The sequence below is a fragment of the Cupressus sempervirens genome, chromosome 1 (genome assembly GCF_028749045.1).
Source record: "Cupressus sempervirens isolate cs-2001-9-10 chromosome 1, ASM2874904v1, whole genome shotgun sequence".
In the NCBI taxonomy this organism is placed as follows: Eukaryota; Viridiplantae; Streptophyta; class Pinopsida; order Cupressales; family Cupressaceae; genus Cupressus; species Cupressus sempervirens.
This window is the reverse complement of record NC_143118.1, coordinates 327759318-327771935: the sequence shown is the minus strand read 5'-3', so window position 1 is coordinate 327771935 and position 12618 is coordinate 327759318.

The window sequence follows — 12618 nt, the reverse complement described above, 5'->3', positions numbered from 1 at the left end:
ATGTGAACCTCTCTCGAACCTATTGACAGGTTTTGAAATACCCAGGATGGCCTACCAATGTTGAATCATGAAAGGACCTCAACACTATGTTCTTTACTTTTGATCCTGGAGTCAAGAAGATCCTCCCCTTGTAAATGATAAGATCATTCACCACTGTGTACCTACCATCCTGTAGTGACCCATCAATAATACCTGAAGCCCAAGAATCCTTAGCATATTTTGCCACAATGAAATGATTCCAATCCTCTGAAACCTGAACCATAGAGCTCAAATGTGGTCAGTGAGACAAGGCATCAGTGACTATATTCTATGAACCTTTGACAAAAGAAATGTCAAAGTCATAAGATTGCAACTTTCTTACCCACTTCTGTTGAAAGTCATAGATCTTGCTACCCAAGGAAATGTCTTAAGCTATTATGGTTTTTTTTACAATGAACTTACTGCCCACTAAGTACTATGTGAACTTGGCCAATGCATGCATAATGGCCAACATTTCCTTGTCATATATACTATAGCTCCTCTTAGGACCTCTCAGCTTCCTACTCTCATATGCAATTGGATGTTTGTCTTGCATAAGGACAACTCCAATCCCCTCACCTGAAGCATTTCACTATAACTAAAAGGGTTTAGTGAAATCTGGCAATGCAAGCATTAGGTAAGTAGTCATAAGTCATTTGAACATCTCAAAGCATTCTTGTGCCTCACAAGTCCAAACAAAAGCCCCTTTCTTGGTCAAATCTGTAAGTGATTCTACATGGTGAGAATACCCATTGACAAATCTATGATAGAATACACATAAGCCAAAAAATCCTCTAAGTTGTGTCAAATTTGTCAAAGTAGGCTACTCAACAATTTTCTTGACCTTATTTGGATCCATCTGAACTCATTCTGCACTAATGATGTGACCCAAATATAATAATTCTATCATGGCCTAGTCACATTTAGATTCCTTGGCATATAGAGATTCATTACCAAGAATACCCAAAACTATGTCAAGATGTGCAAGATGCCCTTCCCATGTCCTGCTATAAGCCAAGATATCATCAAAGAAGACTAACACAAATCACCTCAACTGTGAATGAAATACCCTATTCATTGTAGACTGGAATGTAGCAAGAGCATTGGTTAGCCCAAATGGCATAACTACAAACTCAAAATGTCCATAGTGGTAACGGAAAGCTATCTTCTCAATATCTTCTTCCCTCACACAAATTTGGTGGTAACCCAATCTCAGATCAATTTTTGAGAAGTACTTGGCACTGTGTTATTCATCAATCAACTCATCAATCCTTGGAATGGGATATTTGTTCTTGATTGTTCTCTTGTTAAGAATTCTATAATCAATACACATCCTTAGAGTACCATCCTTCTTTTTAACCAATACCACTGATGAAGAAAAAGATGACTTACTTGGTCTAATATGCCCCATAGCTAGCAACTCCTTGATATTTTTTTCTATCTCATCATTGAGCCACTTAGGGTGCCTATAGGGAGTGACTATCATGGGTTTAGCACCCTCCTCCAATTTGATGATGTGCTCTATCCCTCTATCTAGAGGTCTACTAGGTGGAATCTCACTAAAGACCTTAACATGCTAGATCCTCAACTCTTGTATACTAGGAGGATAAATAGGTTTTTGTTGCTCTTCCTATGTTGGCTTCAAAACACAACCTATTTCCCACTCAACAATGTCATGATGCAAGGGACATTCCATTTTCTTGAAAGAAATAGTCTTGCAATTGGTGTCTCTGAGTGCTTTCAACACATGAGTTTTTCCATCCATTTCAAATCTCATTTCCATCTCATGAAGGTTGAGGGTGAATATTCCTATGTCATGTAATCATGTCATTCCCAAAACCATATCTGTGTCTCCCATGTTCACCACATAAAAATCTACCTTGAACTCATAATTATTCAAGTGCATGGGAAAATTTGAAATCATCTTGTCACACCTAAGAGTGTAACCATTAGCAACCTTAACTCAAATTTCCTCAAACTCCTTAGTGTGTATACCATTCCTCTCAACAAGCCTAGTATCAATAAAATTGTGTGTCACACTTGTATCAAGAAGGGTAATAATCTTTTGACCAGCAAGAACCCCTTGCATCCTAAAAGACCTTTCTCACTGAATACTTGTGAGATGAGCCTCTTTAAGCTTCACTTCTTCCTCTAATTCTTCATCATGTTTTGATTTTTTTTATTCTAAATCATTAATTTCAGATTTTTGGTTTGAATCAAAATCTTCAATTAGTGCCCACATTGCACAATTTGACTTTCCCTTAGGTTTCATAAGGCAGTGATGGTTAATATCATATGGTCCCTTACAATAGAAGCATAGTTTTCTCTTCCTTAGATCATTAAGAGTCTCATGGTCAAATGGAAAAGTAGACTTACCTTTAGCTTTGTCCTCCTTCTTAGGAAACTTCTTATTGTCATGATTTGAAAATGTTCCCTTTGATGTAAACTTGTTGGTAGGGGCCGTGAACTCCATGCTTTGTGCCTTCTTCATTTCTTCCTGTAGTGAGGGAGGATCGAAAGCTTTCAACCAACCCTTCAATGGCTCCATCAATCCTTCCATGAATAAGACCACCAATCTTCTTTCACTGATGTTAGGAACCATGATTGATAATTGTTAAAAGTCATTCACATAAGCATCAAGGGAACCATGTTGTTTTAGCTATGCCAATTCATGGAAACTCACCTCAGGATCTTTGACATCTAACCTTTCAATCAGCCTATTGGTAAACTCCTCATATGTAGTGATAAGGTTGTGTCCAAGAGTGACTAACCCATGATACCACCACTCGTGAGAAGCTCCTTCAAGATGCAGTGTGGAAAATCTTATGGCATCCTCTTTAGGCATTAGCCTCAAAAAAATATAATTATCAAGCTTTTGAACCCAAGACCTAGATGTGCATTTGTTACTTCCATCATAGTAAGGCATGGAAATCTTACCAAGTGTTTGTTGATAGTCATTTCTTAGAGCATAGTGATCATTCCTTCCTCCTCTCCTATTTATTTGATTCATGAATTGATCAAATGTCCATATCTCTCTCATATCAGGAGGGAGAGTGGTATACTCCAAGTAGGCTTGTCTAGCTCTGTCTCCAAAAGAAATAACTAGAGCATCTTGTGGTTGTTCTTCTCTTGGTGTAAATTTGGGAAAAAGAGGCCTAGGGGCTAATCCTCTAGTATCTCCAATGCGATGTATAGACCTTTCCTCATTAACTCCACTATATTTAGTTATGTTTTGATTTTGAGTGGCTTTCTAATCTATTTTTTCTAATAACTGTGTCATCATATCAAGCATGGTATCAAATTTCCTTTCAGCTCTTGCATCCCTATTTTATTCTTCTACCATATTTTGAACTATTTTTCCAGTATCTCTTTCTCTTAATGCTTCTGAGTATGTATCCCCTTCAACCTAAGGATTTTGATATTGTTGTATTTGTTGTTCCCTACTATAATATCTAATTTCTCTCTCACTCATCTATTGTTTGATTGATCACAGGATGATAGGATGAAAGCTCTGATACCACTGTAATATCCCTATCCAAATCTGATTGAAACTTGCTCTATTTTCTTTTAGAAATTTTTCCAAACACCTGTACAACAAAGGGATATATGACTGATTTTAGTTTTAGTTTGTTTTTAGAATAAGAAAGATGACTTCTAATATCATAGGATGACTAAAAAATGACTTCTCTTCCACTTTGTCTACACCTAACATGAAATGCAACTCTTTTTTTATTTTTTCTTGATGCAATAAATGACATCTATTCAATACAAATTAACACTTACATCCAAGTGACATTATGTCAAACAGTTGGCATACAAACTAACATTATATTTCAAACTTTAAAATTCATATTTTGTTGATATAAAAATTTTGATATAAAATTAGGTTACAATGCCTTCAACAATCTAACTAGACTGTCCATACATAGCCATGTAGATGTATTTTTAGATAATGCATAAACATGAAGATAAAATGAAGGGAATCTAAGATGGGGACATCATAATCTGATCAGAATCTATCATGCATTGTAGTGGTATTGTTCACAGCATTGTAACAATACTATTCATGACCACTATAGTGATAATACTATTCACGATTCCTATAGCGATGACACTATTCATGATTCTTATAGCAATGACATCGTTCATGATTCTTGCAGCGATGGCACTATAGCAAATGGGTATAAACTTCCTAATATGCCTTCAAATTAGCTACTTAACTCCTTCCAAAGTGCAGATAAAATGAGGGCATCGAATGACTCATAAACCTAAAGTGTATCTTCTTCATGAATTGCTACAAAAACTCAATAAATGTCAATGAGATGACTAAAATATCACCTCCAACAGATGCAAGAATATCAATTGATAGTTTCACAGCCTCAAAGTTGCCAATCAAAGAGAATTATCATTCTCAATGACTAAAATGTCTTGCAGAAACCCTTCACTCCACAAGTGCACAAGAAAATATCAATATCAAATTTGGATGCCCTACAATGAGGCTCTCTCCTCTATTTATTCTATTCCTTCACCCCTTCTAGAAGAACATAAAATATTATTTTATTGCACTTTTCTAGAAGCTTCTTCCTTTCCAACAACAATTAGTTGTGCTTCTAGAAGATTCCCTTTTCCATATAATATAATATTATTTTAGTGACTTATGATTTAATATTTATTTTAGTCACTTTTTAATTAAATTAATTAAATATAAAGTCACCTTTTAATTTTTAAATTATTTAATGACTTTAAAAGAAATTAATTTAATTATTTCACCTTATTTCTCCACTCAGCCTTCAAAGAATGAAAGGCTAAGAATTCCATTGAGAGGCTAAAAAGATGGGGACATTATAACATACAACAGACTTTGTGATAATAGTGTACTAAAGGAAGAATTAAAAATCGTAGAGAAAAAGGGATTAACTCAAGCATTAGATTCTCCAAATGTGTTCAAGATAGAATAGATTAGGATAGTGCTTAGCCAAATTCACGATAGTTCATTATGGCTACATAATGGACCTATAAAAATTACTAAGAGAATAATCCATAGGGTTACTAGTTACCCAACCCTAGATCAGCCTAAGACACTAAGAAGTGATTCGAAGGAGGTGATTGAGAAAAATATTGGAGCTATATGGAACAAAAGAGGCATGACAATTGATACAATTACTAATCCATTGATTGATTTTTCTATCAAGGTGATTTTGCACAAGTTCTATCAATCCAGTAGATTAAATAGTGTCCCATGTATAGCTATGGATGTAGGATACAAAATTGTCAAGAAAGATCACACATATGATCTAGCAAAGCTACAATTGCAACAATTGATGGAGAACATTGAAGCCATCAAAAAGACAAGGAGTGCATAGTGCAAATTTGGTTCAATTTTTATTTGTATATTCTTTTATGTGCAAAATAAATTCCCTTCATTTGATACTGTGGGATGGAAAAAAATAGATCAGCAGTAGCATAGATTGGTGAGTACATAGAGCAATTAGGTGAGAATTTTGAATCTCTAATGACAAGTTATTTTGAGGACTTCAAGAATTCAATGAAGAAGAGACTGAGAATACCTGTATCACTAGTAGAAAAATACTATGATGACATATGTTTCCTAGTGGATGCCAACTACACTTTTGTACAAGATGCTACACCAAGTGGAAGATGGTTGAGACCCGTAGGTTATGAAATCAATGTGCATGAGGCCTTTGTAGCTATTATAGCTTTACTTGTAGAAGAGATGGATAAAAATGCTAAGGCATTTAGAAATTATGAATTGGAAAAGTCAAAAATCACAATGGAACTAAAGATTGCTTCAGTATCAGGAAGGACAGGCTGGTGAAGAAACTAAAGGCTAAGTTTGGAAAGGGTGTTGAGTAAGAAGAAGAAGAAGAAGAAGAGGATGAAGAGGAAGAAGAAACCCAAGAACAAGCACCACTAGCTTTGACACAAGGTATGGGAGAAAACTAAGAAGAGGAGGAGATTGAAGATGCCAAGGGAGAAGAAGTTAAGGAAGCACCTCCTCCTACCAAGCCAAAGAAGAGGAAGGCTAAGGCTCAACCAGTGACTAAAGCTAAAAAGGTAGCTAAGTCAAGTCAATGCAAGCCTACTACACCTACTACAAGGGCTAGTACATGTGCAACAACTCAAAAGGCTAAGGAAAAAATAAAATTAGTAGAGCAAGCAGGTCAAGAGTAGAAGAGACCAAGAAGGAAGTATGTAGCTCAAGTAAATTCTGATGAAGAGAAAATAGAGTCAGATGACAATAGCCAATTTAAAGTGGTGAGTCACAATCCTTTGTTAGATCTTGAAATTTTATGTGAAAACGTTAGAAATAGTGCAAACTTATCAAGATTTAGTCACGTAGATTTTGATAATTTAGGTAAAGTGGAGAAAAATCAAGTGGAAGAAGCCATATATGCTATGATGGCTAAATTCAAGACAACCCCACTAGAGATTACCAACTCTATGCCAAAGAATTTATATGATAGAGTTGAGAAAAAATGGCACTATTGTCTGAATTTGGAGAGACAAATTAGAGAAATCTCTCTAGCCCAAGTGATGGCTGAACTATTTGTACTTAAATATAGAGCCTTTAGCATTTTGCAAAATAACATTGAGGATGTAGTTAAAAAGACCACTCAAATGTGGAAGCTTGCATACTAGTTAACTACAGTAAAGGAAGGAGAGGAAGAACCCATTGAAGTGAAGGATGATGAAGATGATGAGAAATATAATACTATTGAGGGAGGAGCAAAAATGCATATAGATGACAAAGCAATAGCTGAGCTAGAGAAGCCATAAAAATAGAGTGTGCAAGATACACAATTGTTGAGTACCAATCCTCAATGTGTAATAGGTGAGAATATTGAAACAATCACTATTAAGGATGTTTCTAATGTCACAACATAGAACATCAATCCCCTTATAGAGGATGATTTGAAGAAGATACTAGATCAGTCTACACTATAGGCCAAACTTTATGACAATCCTATATTGGTAAGTGTAGATGAATTACAAAAGTTAGTGGCTAATACTGCAAGGCAAAAAGGTAAATCCACAAGAACTACCTTCCAACATCCCTTAAGTCACTAATGTACAACCTTTGGTCAAAATACCAAAAGTCATATCGAACAAGGTTGATGGAATTTCCAAGGTTGATACAGTAGAGAAGAGCATAGTAGAAACACAAGTTGTCATTGTAGAATAGAGTGGAACAGGTCAGATAGACTTATCTATACCTACAACACAAGATCAAGGTGCAAGTCAAGTCATTGTGGCACAACAGGTCAAGCCTAAAGAGATAGAACTGACATCTCAGGTGAAAGAGCAAGTTGCCATCTTGTTGTCATGTTCACAACACACGCCCCATTCCTTACTAGGAATAGGGACCCCCTACTTTTTTTGACTCCCGGACTCATAGTTCGAGAGTTGGGAGAAGAAGAGTTTTATTAGACTTTAGGATTTTAGAGTCAAAATTTGAAAGTTGAGTCCAAAAAATTGAAAATCACAAAAAAATTGAAAAACACAAAAAAAATCCAAAATTTAAAAAACACAAAAAAATTAAATTAAAAAAAAAAAAAGAGTTGAAAAAAGTGCCGCACACCCATGCCCACGTCGCTCGAGCAACTCGCTCCTCACGTCGTGCACCCACGATGCTCGCGCCACACGCCCACGCACTTGCGCACTGCTCGCGCGCCATGCACCCGCACACATGTGCACTCGCGCCCATGCACTATGATGCATTTTGTACGTGTGCATGCGCGCATGATCAAGGCGCCTAGTGCGCGTTCATGTTGCATGCTCCCAAAGCATCATGTGCCCTTGTGAAGCTATTTTTTCACCTTTAGTTTTGTTCAAATAGCCATAAAAGGGGTTTAAAATATATCATTTACGTATAAGTTGATGTATATTTAATTCCTTATACGTATATTTAATTCCTTATACTTAAGATATATTTTAATATATGCGACGAATCTTTTGAGATAGGTTTCAGACCTTCCGGAGATAAGGTAAAGATTTTAGCAAATTTTAGGGCTTCAGAAATCTAGACTTAGACAAATTTCAGGGCTTTAGAAATCCAGACTTAGCCAAATTTCAAGGCTTCAAGATTTCAGACTTAGCCAGATTTCAAGATTCATCTCCAATTTTGTTTGAATGGCTAGTGTGTCTTTACTATGCATTGTTAACTCTATGAACTAATGTTTTCTTCTTTTGTAGGTAAAAATGGCGTCCTCAACTTGTTGAGGTCATAACTTTTGACTCGGGCCTCAGAATTTGAAATTGCTTACACTGTTGGAAAGAAGAACTGAAGATCTAATTTCAATCCCTAAAATAGATTGGACAGGTGTAGAGAAGACAAAGGTCAAAGATACAGAGGTTGGACACATAAAGAAAATAAGGTTCCTCATCTTATGTAGCTTTTTGGGACAAGATTCAACGCAGGTGCCTTGAGATTTTTGATTGAAGTAGAGGGAGTGCAAGTTTATGAAAGTAATTGGCTATAAAGAAGGTGTAAATCATCAAAAAAGGGCATGGAGCGTATACAAAAAGTGATCTAAAACCTCATTTGATAAAAACCTAGAAATTGTTTTCAAAATTGAGAACTTTGATTTTTTGGCGAATTGAGCTCTGCAGGTCCGCAGCTCCGCATTTTCATGTAGCTCTGCAATTCAAAGGTGCGCCAAAATTTGACTGTCAGTTCCAAAAATATCACTTTCCATGCATTGTGAGCACATTCTGATGGCAAGTTAACTCTGACACACATCAAGTGAAGGGCCAGCTTCTATTTTTGGTGTCTCCATGCACTTCTACTTTGACTGATGGCTTCCTCCTACTTTCTCTCTCATGCTTTCACTATTTTCAACATGTAAAGGGCTCACGCATGCAATTAATGAATAAAATATGGATGGAGTCCCTCTGAGCACCAGTTAGAGTGTCAGTTTATATATATTTAGTTTGTTTTAAATGTTTTAAAAGCATTTTATTGCATTAAGATATCTCTCACTCTCAACACAAATTGAGGAGACAATTTCTTATAAATACCCCATTGTAAAATGTAACAAGGGTTGTCGTTATTATGCAATAAAATTATGCTTTTGGTGCTAGCATTCAGAGTGTAGTTATTCTTACCTGAATGTGTCATTGTTTTGTGGATTTTATTCATGAGATTGTGATTGAGCCAAAGGTTTATTATGTTGTTTCTGGTTATGCAATCTTTTAGTTCTAGTGTTTGCTACAGATATATGAATTCCATTAACGTAACGAGCTTGAGAAGAGATCACACGATTGTGTCTATATAGCTTTTTTTCTCGCATGAGCACACTTTTTGTGGCCTTGCGATTTGATGAAGAGTGAAACATCATTCGATTTATTAAAGATTCTCACCGACGATTGCATCAGTAGATTATAGGAAGCGTTGCTCCTATTTTCATTGGTTTCCTACCGATTTCTTCGAAGGTTTAACTCATAGTGTGTTGTGTTCTGTAGCTTATGTCCATTTAGGAATTTTAATTTCAAGTTATTTGATTTCATGTTATTTTCTTTCAGTTTTGTTATTTGCTTTGCTAACCCCCCTGTTAGAATAGAACCCCATACTAGCTGCATTGTTAGAATCACATTCATTGAAAAACATAAAATACAAAAATATTGTTCTTTTGGTGTGATATTTTGAGAGAGAAAATAGATTTTACTTGATTCCAAGGTAAAAGAGTTTTTAGAACCAGCAAAGGCCTCCTCGTGAACATTCACATTTATCTCCTAGTAAGCGGATTTTGGTACGTCGCAAGACAAACACTGAACCTTGGAGTGGATCCTTAAAAAGATTTACTTTTCAAGAGAGGAATTACACTATGGATTCCTATCATTGACCTCGTGCAAAATGAATGCCCAACACATCTGAGCCCTAGTAACCTTACCAACATCTAGCACTCCTACTCAAACTCTTTAGAAGCTAAGCACAAATGCTACTCCATTGTAGATCTCAGTGCTAAGCCCAAGTTCATCAAAGGTAGAAGAATTTATACAATATGGAGATGTGAGCCTTGATGAAAAAATAATTTTATCCAAGTATGACTATGATACCATGACTATAGAATAGGTGAGCATATTATAGCAAGCCCTAGCAAGGAAGAAGCATCAAGAAATGCTTAGAAGGGAGTACAGTAGAAGTAGGCACTACAAGATATTAAAGACATCTTTCTAGATGCATTTAGTCTACCAACTCCTGATGAGACCAAGCTACTAATGGAATAACTGACATAGTGGAGAAGGTTAGTAATGAAGGCCTAGATACTAAATCTAAATTTTTAAAATGGTTAGAAAAGAAGTTCCAAAATAAAGTTAATAAGAAAATATCAGGTGACATAGCACTAACATAAGTTGCATTGGCAACTAAGGTTGAGGATGTGAAGAAGGTAATTGAGAACATATTCTCATTATACACTAAATTATGCAATCCCTCACTCTTCACCCAAGAGACCAAAAGTCACATTCTGAGTTTGGAGAGAGCCAAATTACTACATCAAGTGCAAAACTACTAATGAATCTAGCTTAGAGTGAGAATCAGTTTAGGACATTGCTTCAAACCCAAAGTCAATTTGATGTATTAACAATAAACAAGGCTAACATAAGGGCCAAATTGACTAGCATCCAGGCCACTCTCACCCCCCATATGGAGATTTTACACAAGGAGCTAGGCTATGCCAAAACCTTAATGAAGAAAGACCCAAATCTTTCTACCTTAGATGGTCTAGTTCACCATGTTTCTGAGCTAGCAATCCATATCAAGTCATTGGATGTAGCATCTGAGAACTAGGATGCAGCTCTCAAGATGATATTGGATGTCCATAAATATTTTCTAGACAAATACGCAATAAGTATATAGCCCATTGACATAAGTGTCAAAAAGGGGGAGAGTAAGATAAAGGGGGAGACATATTTTTGGGGGAGAAATAGAGCAAAGTAGGAGAATGAAATGAGATGTGGGAGAAATTATAAATAAGAGTAATAGAGAAAAGCTAGAATTAGCTAAGGGAGAGTATTAATCAAAATACAAGATGACATAGGGAGGAAAAGGAATAACTAGGGCCTAGGGTACACCCAACTATTGAGGTCAACCTACAAGAGTCAACAAAGTGGAAAACCTAACACAAATACAACACCAAGGAGAGAGAACAAAATATTTTATTGATTCATCAAGTGAATAGTATACATGCCTAGCTGTAAGGCCTTTTGGGTTACGACCAAATAATTACATTTAGATCCACAATCTAGCTACAAATTTGCACCTTCCTTCTACTATTTACTTCTTACTTCGTACTTCTACTCTCTACTTCTTACTTTGTACTTCTACTCTACTTCTTATTCAAGCCTAATACACTCTATTTATACTTGCCAAAATGGCTTATAGAACCTTCTAAAACATAGAGAAGCCACAAGTCGGCCCTCAACAATTATACCAAAATTAAATGTGATCAAAGTTGGCCCAAACTAGAACCAGACACATATTACTTGGCAAAATAAAAGCTTTTCCAAAATTGGCACTTAGCATCCATACAAACTTGGCATCCAAAGAAAGCACTTAGCAGCAACTTTGAACGTGGTATCCAAAGGAATCACTTGGTAGCAACTCTAAACTTAGCATCCAAAGAATTCACTCAGCAACCAAAGGAATTTCTTGGCACCCAAAGGATCACTTGACAACCAAAGACTCGATAGCCAAAGGAATCACTGAGCACCCAAAGGATCACTCAATAACCAAAGACTCGACATCAACTTAAGAACTCGATAGCAACTAACAGAATGAACAAAAGTGTAGGATTACAAGGCAACCTAGGATACTCCTACATCATAAGAAGTATCATATGAAAGAGTATCATCAAAAAAACATGAAGTCAAAGTGTATTAGCAGAGACACATTTACTCAATAGGAGTATAGAATAGACATATTAACTCAAGGTGAGTCATTAGATTTTGAGGTATATAAGTTGTTACAAAATTTTAAAATTTTGAAGTTTTGTATATAAGCCGAGTTGAGATATGTTATGCTCATGAGATTAAGGATATTATTGCATACTCAAGTGTTTTTTACACTCATGTCAAAGGGGGAGATTGTTGATCTCAGATTGCTTTTGACAAGTGAGTGTCAACATACTTAAGCTATTTACTTAGTTCATGTCAAACAAGTTGTACATGCCAAGCACAACATGTATATATTAGACCATGGCGAGTTCATAGTGAGTGTCGAGCCAATCATGTACTGAGTCACTCAAGTGCCAAGCAGATAGTATATGTTGAGTGACATAGGAGCCAAGTAAAATAGTGGATACCAAGTAATGCAGGTGTTGAGTCATGACAAAGAGATAGTGTATGCCAAGCATTAGATACTTCATATGCCAAGTAAGACAATTTTGACATAATTTTTCGTAATGCCACAAACAACTATGTAAACCATTTTTGAGCTGACTTAAAGGTGAATTATAATACTTTGGAGATAAGGAATTGCATGTAGCCAATCAAAAAATGGGAAGGATCAAGTAGAAAAATAGATGAATCTTAGCCATAGATTCATACCTAACCCTAAGTCACTAAAGTCTTCTTAAGAAG